Consider the following 12,476-nt stretch of genomic DNA (forward strand, 5'->3'; position numbering starts at 1 on the left):
CTCCAGTAAGGAAATCACTCTTGAGAGGTTTAACAAATGGTAATATGGATGAGCTATTCACAGGCTGGTTCTAAAGAATGATTCACTTCCAGATGCGAAAACCCTTGCTTTTTTTTTTCTTCCAACAGATTCTTCTCAAGTTACTGATATTAAAAGTAGTTTCATCTTCAGTTTTATCTTCTAGAATGGACATGATCTTGCTTTTATTTCCCCTCTCAGTTATCTTTTAGTAAACAACTAAAAATAAATATTTTGCATGCTATGTTTCTACAGGAACGGTTCTTTTGAGTACCTTTCATATTGTTTCTGACTTCTGTTAGTTTCTCTGTAGCTTCCTTTAAGTAAGTGGCCTCATATATAGGCTCTTACAAATGTCAAGGACATAAACTACTTGAATGTCTTTGAACTCTGTCAGAACCTCCTTTACTATAGTTGCTCCCTGATTGTTAAGCTAACTTTTGATTGATCTGTTTTTCTCTCTCTTTTAAACTGCTCCTCCTCTGCTAGCCACTACCCCTGTTTACCCACTCAGCTACTAACTCCCTTTTGCTTTAAACTCCTTTTTATTAGGACTCATGCAGACTCGGCCATGCCCTCATGCTGTCTTTCTGTAGCTGGCCTCTCAGAGCTTTAGATTATTGATCATTCTGCACATGTGAAATTAAGCTGAAATTCCTCTGCTTTGCTTCTGGTGTTACTCATGTTAGGTTTGAATTCAGTATCTCTGAACAGGTTATACTTTTTAGAAAGTAGTAACTCCCTTAGTTGATGGATTATTTATTAGTAACTAAATAAGACCACACAATTTAAGAACTGAAATGGCTCTGAGTGTATCGATGTATCATTTAAAGAGGAGGAAACTCAGAAATTGTTAAGTGATTTGAAGTAGGTTTAAGTAGTATGTTAGTAAAAAGCTAGGGAGAAAAATCAGGTTTTCTAACTTCATTTAGAGAGTTTTCTAGTTTACTGTAAATAACTTATCGACATGTATATATATTACATATATTATGTATATTAATAGCCAGCATTATTTTTTAAAGTTTATTTATTTATTTTGAGAAACAGAGAGACAGAGAAAGAACAAATTGGGTAGAGGCAGAGAGCGAAAATCCCAAGCAGGCTCTGCACTACCAGCACAGAGCCCGATGAAGGGATTAAATTCATGAACCATGAGAGACCACATGACCAGAGCTGAAATCAAGAGTTGGAAACTTAACTGACTGTCACCCAGGCACCCCAATAGCCAGCACTATTTGATGGGACAAATACTTAAAGCTTTAACATCTGTACTTTTAGATAATCATTGTTTAAATAGAAGAAACAGAAAAAATACTTTATTTACTCAGATTTTGGTATTATTACTCCAATAGTCCTGTGAGCTATTAGGAACTGTATTTTCACTCTCAAGTGGCAACTCAAAAACAGACACTAATAATAGTAGGTTGCCAATATTTGCACAAGGTGCTCTAAATGATTTTTCTTTTAAATTTATCTTTTTGTACCTTTAATCTCTTTGTAAGCCAGAAAAGTCAACTGATAGTTTCCCTGAAATACCACAGAAGTTTTGTTTTACCTTTATTTTCACAATTTCCCTTCATTGCTTAGAGAAACCTTGATTTCAGTCTTCTTGACATGAAAAATCAGTTCTAGAAATTGTCGAATAGTGAAAGAGTAAATACTGTAAGAACACTAAACTACTGCTGTATAACTTCCAGTTAGTTTTCAGACCTTGAAGTCCCCATCTTATAACAGTTGTATTCATTTTGCTTTTACTGTGAAAATCTAAATCAGGCCCAATTTTTAAGGCCAATACTGATTTTAGAGATAAAAAAAAAAGTGAGACTCACAAATAAGTATGTTTTCTACTATAAAACTTTTGATTAAGTGACAGTTTTTACTATTGAAAATATTCTTTGATTTTAAAATCAATTCCCTTTTGGTTCTCCAGGACTAATAAATGCCTCCCTGTAACTATGTTCTTTTTTTGATTATTTGTCTTTCTACATCTCTAGGACTGATTCTCTGAATCATTCTAGCTAATTTGTTAAGGATTCAATTCACATCCTTTTCCTTCAGGTACCACTAAGGTACAACTTTCTAGTTTATATTTAAGATATTCCTGGGGCACCTGGGTTGCTCAGCTAGTTGAGTGTCTGTTTTTTTTGTTTTGTTTTGTTTTTCAGAGAGAGAGAGAGAGAGACAGCGTGAACAGGGAGGGTCAGAGAGAGAAGGAGGCACAGAATGGGAACAGGCTCCAGGCTCTGAGCTGGCTGTCAGCACAGAGCCCGACGCAGGACTCAAACCCACGAACTGTGAGATCATGAACTGAGCCGAAGTCAGACGCTTAACCGACTGAGCCACCCAGGCTCCCCGTTGAGCGTCTGATTCTTGACTTCAGGTCAGGTTATGATCCCAGGATTGTGGGATTGAGCCTTGTTGTGTGCTGAGCATAGAGCCTGCTTCAGATAGTCTCTCTCTTTCTCTTTCTCTGTCTCTCTCTCCTCCCTCTCTCCCCCCTGCCCCTCTCCCCGACTTACACTCTCTGTCTCTAAAATTAATTTTAAAATAATGTTAAAATATTTTTGAGTGAGGAATTTCAAAATCTATACCTATTGGTGAAACTCTAAGAGGTAGTGGCGTAGCTGTTGACATTGACTGTGCCCAGAAATAGTGCTTATATTGGAATGGACTTCCTACTAGCTTATTTGATTGAAGCAACTCCTTCCAGTTTGAAATTCTAGCACTTTTAATTTCCCCATCTCTTTAAACTTAAATGGGATTGAGCAAGAATATATTTGCTATAAAATGTGCAATGTAATTTAATTAGTGCTATTTTTAAAGTTTATTCTGCTTTTTTATGGCCAACTTATTTTAGATGGATTAGATATATAATTTAAAAAATTTAGTGCCTTTTTAAAAAAAAGTTTATTTATTTATTTATTTTGAGAGAGACAGAGCTAAAGTGGGAGAGGGGCAGAGAGAGAGGGAGAATTCCAAGCTGACTCCGTGTGGTTAGCACATGCCAGACCCTTACATGGGGCTTGAACTCATGAAACTCTGAGATCATGACTGAAGTCCAAATGAAGAGTGGACCCTTAACTGACTGAGCCACCCAGTCACCCCCAAAATTTAGTGTTTTTAAATGTAGACTGATCCATTATATCAAATCTAAAAGTAACGTATGTTTATGTAACTACATTTGCATTTTTTAAGAACAGTATTAGAATATAGTGTTATTTTTATAGGTGTCTGTTTTCTCTTTCATCAGGTATTAAAGAATTAGAGAATCATGACTACGAAATTTGAAACTCGCAATCATAATTTCAATTAAAGATTGTGGTTTGGCATAACTTATTTAACTTAAGTAATTGGAAAGGAACAGATTATATTTTATTTTGTGTTTCCTGTTTTAAAAATAGATTGATTTGTACAAAGATGAGAAATAAGAATGCCCTCATTTATACTTAACCAGTGAGTGTTTCTCAAATTGTAGCCACTGTACCAACATAGTCAGTGTCAAGTGGGAACTTGTTAGAATGCAAAAACCCCAGACCTACTGAATTACAATCTGGTCCTGGAGCCCTGCAGTTGTTTTAACAGGTCTTCCAGGTGATTCTGATGCAGTGCAATTTGAGAACCACATAAGAAACCGGTTTTAATGAGAAAAGTTAGCTATTCTCAAAGAGTAAGTAAGAACTAATGGCTAGCTCATTTAAAATGCAAAATTGAGTTTACAGAAAACAAAATAAAAACATTGTGAAAAAAAGTGAGTTTATCATTATTTTTCATGAAAAATTCTTTAGAAATTCCAAAAATATGTTTATTTTTTTCTGAAGTTTTTAAAATGAACTAATAACTGTAATGAAATTCATGCTGGGAATTTGAATTTTGGATTTTATATGACATTCAATGCTTATTGAATACCATGACTTCAATCATTGGGTCAGGTTACACATAATTATCAATGGCCAGTTTTACTATTCATATGTAAATATACAAAATTTAAAAATCATGGAAATGAATATTTAGCAATTGGCTTCTCAATGAAGAATTTGAAATGTGATTTATTTTCTTGGCTTTGTTAGCAATGAATATATTAGCCCTGCTCTAATAAAACTCACATTTCCCTTTTGTGCTTACTGAATGAGCTGTTCAAAAGGCAGAGATCAAGAGTTTCGCTTAGTAAACAAGAATCAACAGACTTATAGCAGGTGTTATTGCCAGCCTGATACTCGAGTATCATAGGGGAACAATTTAAAAACACATTAGCGAAAGCAAATGTGTGGAAATTGTAATTCAAATTTATTATCTTTTGTGGCTAGTTTTCAAGAAATTCATATGTTTTAAGGATAATTTTATAATTTGCCATCAAACTTGTACATAACTCTATTTCTCTTAGGTCTGATATTATCTTACTAGGTTCAGTGACATCAAAAGGACAGATGTTTTTAATTCAGTGCCTTATCACAATAAATTGTTAAAAGCAGTTATTAGAACTGATCATCAAATTGTTCAAAACCTTCATGAGCAATGGCAAAAATTTCAATGATAGGCTAAATGCTAGAGCTGTGTTCTCAGTAGGTAGTTCCCATAAGGGCAGCATCAGCATCACCTGGAAACTAATTTGAACTGATAAACCCACAGGTATTCAACTCTAGACGTATTGAATAGAAATCTCTGAGGACCGGCCGAGCATTCTGTGCTTGCCAAAATTGCCTCCAGATGATTCTAACACACATTAAAATTTTAGAACTAATGCCTCAGAGCTAAGCATTGTATAAGTTACTTAGCATACTCAAATAGAAAGACAGGAAGGAACAGAGGGAGAGACATAGGGAGGGGAACAATGAAAGATGATTGGATAAATAGATGAACTACTATTCCTACTTGTAATTTATTCATGGTCTAGGAGTGGAAACAGCTAGATTGGCAACACATGTAAGTTAATAAGCTTCAAGAAGGACATGTACCAGGCATTCTGAGAACACTGTAGGACGGGTTCATAAGTTAGAGCCAGCAGAGAGAGCTGTATGCTTGAATGAAAGCTTGTGGGGGCGCCTGGGTGGCTCAGTCGGTTAAATGTCCTACTTCAGCTCAGGTCATGATCTCACGGTTTGTGGGTTCGAGCCCTGTGTCAGGCTCTGTGCTGACTTCCAGCTCAGAGCCTGGAGCCTGTTTCAGATTCTGTGTCTTCCCCTCTCTCTGACCCTCCCCTGCTCACTCTGTCTCTCTCCCTTTCAGAAATAAATAAAACATTAAAAAAAAAAAAAATAGAACTTGTGAAGGGGGTTGCTAAATAGGTTTTAGGTAACGCCCAGTCTCTGACTTTTTTCCACGCTTCCTTCTCTTCTTCTCTGCCTCAGGTTTAGATTTTTTTTCCATATTGGATTTGGAAAATAAACTATAATCACTGTTTAGTACTGAAAAGAGTATTTGTGAACATTAGAATAGTAATGCATATAATCGGTAGCAGTTAGTTTTGGTATTTGTATGTTTCAAAAGTATTTATGAATCACTTCAATTTATGTAGTTTCAAAAAATTGGCTCTTACATCTTCTAAAGATAATAATTACAGTTTTGCTTTGTCAAATAAGGAAAGAAGGGCATGGCAAGATCGATTGGTTTCCTCTAGGTTTTAGGGCTATCAAGAGTAAGACTTAATATGCATTCTCTCATCAGGATCCTTAGGGTCTTCCCTTCATTAACATATTTTCTTTTCTCTACAAAACTAAAATTAAGCTCAAATTACTCAAATTTTGACCACAAATGGAGTGTTTGTCTCTTTCTGTGTCAAAAGAATGCAACAAACATAAAATAAAATATTGCACACAAAAATTGTTTTAAGTAAAGATATAACAAGAATAAAATAATGCCATTAAATATATATGGAGACACAAAATAATTCATACAGCCCAGTATTTCTCTTTATCAAATAGTCAGATCAATATAAAATATATGGAATTTGCAGTCTCATTCTTAGTTTTTTGGTTTTTTTTACAAGATTTTATTTTTAAGTAATCTCTACACACAATGTGGAGCTCACACTCACCATCCTGAGATGAAGAGTCGAACTGAGTCACGTAGGTACCCCTGTAGTTTAATTCTTAAATAGCTGAATCATAGGAAGATTATTATGTCTTTTATAATGCTGAACAATAGTCACTCCTAGTTAAATCCTGAGTTTTAATGTCATTGAGCCTTTAACCTCTTAGTCTTTGAAATGAAACCTGGCAAGTTAAAAGAAAACCAACAATATCTGTAAAAGCTTAACAAATGTATTTCCCCATTAGTCCAAAATCAGGCATTCAAATAATTGTCATGTAAAGTACAAAGAAAGCTTCTTTGTATATTCTTACTTAGTATGCAATGATTTTGAACATAATGATGGCAGATATTTACATATACTCTTTAATACATTTTGCAATAATACTGATCTATGAATTGATTGCCCTCCTCTTTTCCCAGTATGTATTACATTAGCTTCTTATTATTTTAAATTATTTAAATTAGTTGGACAGAATAGACAGAATTTGAGGCTCTATGTATGCAATTTACCTTGATGTAATCAACAATGCTATTTTGTCAGAATTAAAGTTTGGCAAAAAATTGAAATAAATTTTGAAAATTGAGTGGTTTTCTCTAATTTTGTGAATGTCAGCATTATAGATACTTATTTAGCTTCTGTTTATTTGTTTTACTATATCTAACATAAGTATTGTATATATTGAATAAATACATGGGTCCCATTCAATTCAGTTCAGGATTTTACATTGGTAGTTGCCAGTACTATTACTACTACTACTACTACTACTACTACTACTACTACTATTGACCAGCTACTAACTCAGAAAAGATGTTAAAACAGCCATTTTCAAAACCCCTTTATTTTGCATTATCTAACTATTTTATTGCTGTAACTTGAAGTTAGTCCTATGTTTTGGTGAAATTAAGATGTTTTTAATCACATTTTCACATTTAGAATAAAAATAGAAGTTGAAAATCAGTAAGAGTTTTTGAAGAAAAATACTGTCCTCTTACCAATGTGAATAAATATGTCACAGATGAATGTGTGTGTGTGGGGGGGAAGATTGTTATCACCTTTAATACTAGTTAAAAAGTAATGAAATCTTGAACATTTTCTACAAGTTATTGAACTTTAGGAAAACCGTGTTAGCTCTGACATTTGCAATAATGATACCAAAGATAAACAACAAAAAGAATGCTGATTTTCTATGGTAAAGTTGAAAATATTGATAATTATGCAAATTTTTAAACTTACAAAGAGATTGTGTTTTTTAATTTCAAGAACCAGTCCTTTTAAAGCCTAGACTTGTCCTTTTCTAAATCTATTTTGCTTAAGTCTTCCTTTCAAAAGGACCATTTCCATGTATTAAGTTTACCTTGTTTCCTGTTATTACAAAGGAAACAGTAAGAAACAAACAAAATTTCATAAGCTTAATTTCATTACTTTCTGAGTGTAGCAATGTCCCCTTGAAAGATATGTATATCAATCTGGGAAGATAGGATGTGACCTATTTGCCATAAGAGTCTTTACAGGTATAATTAAAGTAAGGATCTTGAGAAGAAATCATTCTGAATTTGGGTAGACCCTAAGTTAAATGATGAGTGTCCTTATAAGAGATAGAAAAGGAGAAGACACAGACACACAGGGAAGGAGTTCATGTGAAAGTGAAGGTAGTAGAATGATGCATCTATGAATGAAGGAATATCAAAGATTGACAGTGGCCATCAGACACTAGGAGAGAGGCATGGAACAGAGCCCTCAGAGCCTTCAGAAGGAACCAACTCTATAGACACCTTGGGCAGACTTCTGTGAGAGGACATATTTCTGTTGTTTTAAGCTACCGAGTTTGTAGTATTGTGTTATGGCAGCCCAAGAAAATGAGGCCACTTATCATGAATGATAGATCAGTACTTCTTTTTAAAATTTCTTTGTCCATCTTACACTGGCCACAAATACATTTCATTGAATGTAAATTGAAGTCATGCCACTTGTACATTAGAAAATCTTACCAGAATCTTGGTTACAAAGTTATTACTGGGGAGTCTTAACCTCTACCTTTAGAACCAAGTGGATTCCATTGGATCAGACAAGATTCAGTGGAAAATGGAAACCATATTAGATGTTTTAAGCAGGAAGAGATCTATACAGAGTTAGATGTTCATAAAATTCTTAGGAGGGTTGAGACAGCAGGTTCTAGTCTCTAGAACCTCCTTGAATAACTCCTAGTGTAATTCAACAATAATCTACTGGGGGAGCTAATACTTTGAGGCAACCTCTTAGGTTATGACTGAACCAAAAATTTCACCGTTATAACACTTTCCTCTTAATATCAAGGAAGCTGAAGAATGGAGACCTATTCTTTTGATTCAAGGGACTCAGGCCAGATAGCCATAGCCAAAAATCTTGGCCTACTTCTGCCTTTTTAACCAATTTTTAATACATCTAATTGCAAAACCAAAGTCACCTCCAGAATTATATTCTTAATAATGAAATAATAAGGAGCTCATTCTTTCATTTTTCATTGAGTCCCGAAAATTATGTAGCTGGTTCTGTCAACCCTGTACAGAGCTTGGACATTTTACCAGGTCCTAATATTACGAGGACATTTGTTAGGATTTTGCTTTTGTTGCTTGCCTCTCTAAATCCCAATTGCCAGGATTCTATTGTTTGTTCTCTTAGCTCCTTGAAAATGACTCTTGGCTGAATCACAGTGTGTTGCATCTTCCCAGATTTCTTGACTGGGAGCTTTGTCACCATCCACTTGTTACCTTTTGCTGGAGTTCCACAATGTCGGAGACCAGATCCGGCAGGTCACCACAATGCTCCTAATATCCCAGGGCTTCTACTCTTCACTTATAGCCATATTCTCCCACTACTGAAATTTCCCTGCTCATTCAGATTTTCTTTTCTCACACTCAGTTTTACTTGAAATTAATCTTGACTTAGTATATAGGCAGAAATTTGGTGCATGACTCAGTATTGCTTTTGTACCACTAAACAAGCAAGACTATCATGAACTGAAGCTAGCCTTTGTATATAGCTTCCCTTAAATTTATCTTATATCTTAAATAAGGATGCTGTGTGTGTTATAGCTGTGTAACAGGTGAAAACTTGTAATTTGCTATAAAGCATACTAAGTAGGGAACATGGGGACCTTGGTTCATATCCTAGTTCTGGTTAACTACTCATGAGATCTCTGGATATTTCTTTCTCCCTATTTCTGAACCTGTAAATTGGAGGGGCTGTACTAAATGGCCTGTAAATTTCTTTCCAGGGCAGGCATTTAAAAAATAAATATGCTAATAAGCATAGTTAGCCCCACAAATTTTGTTATAAGAAAAAAAAATATTACTTTTTTTCCTACTGGTATATTATAGATGCAGGTCAATGATTACTAGTAGTCAAATGTAGCATGCTGTTTCCATGCTGTATGCAATCATTGCTAACTACAAAAAATAATAATAATTTTAACTAAACTGAATACTGTGTGTGTTTTGCATGACAGGAAAGTAGTGCTAGCTTCTCAATATTCACACAAGCAAAATGATATTAAGACCTGATCTTGTGCTTAGCTTTGACTCAATTTTTTGCAAAAAATAGAGATCCAAGTTGTGGGCAAAAAGGATTAAAATAAAAATGGGAAAAGAAAGAGTAGCATAAAAGTGGTTGAAGATGAGATTGACAGAATTATTCTTTAGATGGCTTACCTTATACCACTGAAGTTTTTGGGGTGCCAAACAATATCATAAAAGGTATTGCTGTAACAACACTGATTAATTATAGTATGCCTTCATGCACACACAGTGCCTTCGATCCAATTCATGATGCTCTTATTATGTATCACATAAAATGTGGCAAAAATGCTTAGGTTGAAGTGTCTTGAGATATGAGGTGATGTGCATGGCAGTTCTTTGTGATGATTTTAACCTGTGCTTGGATGTTATACACAAAATTTGGTGTTTTTTTTATAAACATATGGCATGGCTATCAGAGCTAATGAAGCTTGGAGTGAACATGTACCATGGACATTCTTTGAAGTCAAAGGAAAATTGTGATAAAGGACAGTTTGTGGAACCCAGGTTACCACTAGTCGTGATTTAGAGGTTTGAAAAAAGTCATGACTGTCAATGCACTTATGGAAATTAGTCCCAGGGATTCTAAATGACACAGTAACCATCTGACAGAGAGATGAAATCCAGCAGTAAATAATCTGTAATGTATATGTAGTAGGAAGATGTATAAAACAATAAATAAAATTAGAGTACCCAGATGTCGGAATATTTCCTATGGATGTGCAAAATGTCATTGTCAATGCTTTAGTTACTGAATTCATATTTTCTCTTTTCTCCCCCCAAATACCATGTTTTCCATATTTCTCCCCCATCTCCCAGTAATTGCTACTGCAAAACAACTCTATACTAAAGTCCAACTTATTTTGGGGGGTGGTATATTATTATGCAATATCCCACACTATTAAAAATTCTAAAGAAAGGTTAGAAAGAGCTCTTAGCTTAAAATCATTATTAAAATATTTAGCAGATTTATTTCTGAGATTATCTGAAGTGGAGATAGATACTGAAATGAGATCTCAGATCACTTAGCAATCTGCTGGGTGAGGAGAAATTTGAACTCTCACCCACGATAGAAACAACAACAACAACAGCAACTTGTCTTGTAGTGTGGATTAAAGAAAATCAGACATTTGGAAGGCAATGTGGATGCTTCCCATTTAGCAATGTCGAACCTGATTCTCCTGTCCCTGCATCCGGCTGCCAGCTGTGTGAGGGGCTGCCAGAGACCGTTATTCCCCTGCAGACATAACAGCAGCTGTAACACCACCTGTGTAAGGAGATGAGCCTGGGAGATGAGAGAATTACATTGACCTCAGGCTAGTTTTGTCTTTCTCTAATTTCTGCACCACTGTCAGATTTGAAAAAGAAAATCACCACGTTCTGATATTGTATCATCAGACCCCTCAGTGCTCTCTGTAGGGCACTGGGTAGCAATCATAAGCATATAAATGCAAAACACATCACTACAAAGGACATGAGCTCTTTGGGTCTTTTAATCTGAATCAGATGGATAAAGGATAGACTCAAGAAAGAAATGTGATAACAAGGAGTAAAAACTAATGGTGGAGTTCATCATCATTTAACCTTAGGGAATCTGCAGTTATTAGTCAGGAGCTCCCAGTAGAGGTCTGTTATAAGCCAAAAAAGGAAGGACTGCAAGTAATTTGTTTTCTTGATGTGAAATAGAAGATTGCTGCAGGACTATGAGGAATTAGAAAATAATGTTCAGAAAATAAATAATTTATAGACATATGTAGGGAGGAGTAAAAATACTGTTAACTTGGTCAGAATAAAAGAAGTAGAGAATGTGATGAAGAAGTAAAAGATGGAAGCAATATTGCCATCAGTGTTTTCAAGATCAGCTAATAGACTAATGAAATAAAAGGAAAAGAAATGACAATAAAAAGGCTTATCTGACACTCTGTGGATAATCCTGCAGTCGTCATTACAGCCCTACTGGTTTTATTTGGAGCTTTGAACAGAACAAGAAGCCAGATGCTTCAGTAGCCTTCTTACAGTTGCAATATTTACTTTAGCAAGAATTTTAAAAACATCTAGGAGAAGATAATGGTTGATAGATTTTTTAAAAGTATATCATGCCTATATTTTAAAAAAGGGACTTTTAAAGAATTTATAAAAGGATTGTGTTTCAGAACAGCATGTTTAATAAACTTATTGCATTAGTATGTATCAGTGACTTTTATCAATTAACCAGAAATCTGGGTCTATCAGCAGAATTCATCCATCCATCTTTGCTGTGAAACTGGAAACAGATTTGTTTAAATTATTGGTCTTTTAATTTGCCTCATTTTGTCTCCTGTCTGAGAAGCCTGTTTATTTTCAGGCAGCTGCATATGTTGGCATGATTGATGAGATCTGCTACAGTCAAGCAAGCAGCCCTGGGTGACCAGTTTACCCTTCCCTGCTAGGGTTCCAGCTGCCAGTTGCCCCCATTCTGTGACAGCTTCTCCTTCTCCTCACCTTGTCATCAAGCCAAGATTGTATACTGTAGGAGAACAGGTAAGCATCTGCCTCCATTATCATTGCCAACAGCTCTCCATTATCGACTGCCAGGGGTGCTTCAAAGCAATGTGGAGTTCTTTCTCTTGACATGGAGACCAAGTGTTTTTATGCCCGAAACAAGCTTTGTCTTTACTGACTGGGGAACCTCGCATGTAAACTCTGTTTTTTCAAACTTGCATCACACATTGCTACAATCTTATAAAACAGGTCAGATCACTCCCACCCCCTACAGGTTTTCTAGATGAGACTATGTAAAGACCTGTCACTTAAAGACAGGATTTTTTCCCCTCTTTATTATATTCCTATATAGCAGAAAAATTAAAGAGCCCCGTCAAACATTTTTACTCCAACATGGT

This window comes from Hyaena hyaena, unplaced genomic scaffold (genome assembly GCF_003009895.1).
Source record: "Hyaena hyaena isolate Hyena2069 unplaced genomic scaffold, ASM300989v1 scaffold_1189, whole genome shotgun sequence".
NCBI lineage: Eukaryota > Metazoa > Chordata > Mammalia > Carnivora > Hyaenidae > Hyaena > Hyaena hyaena.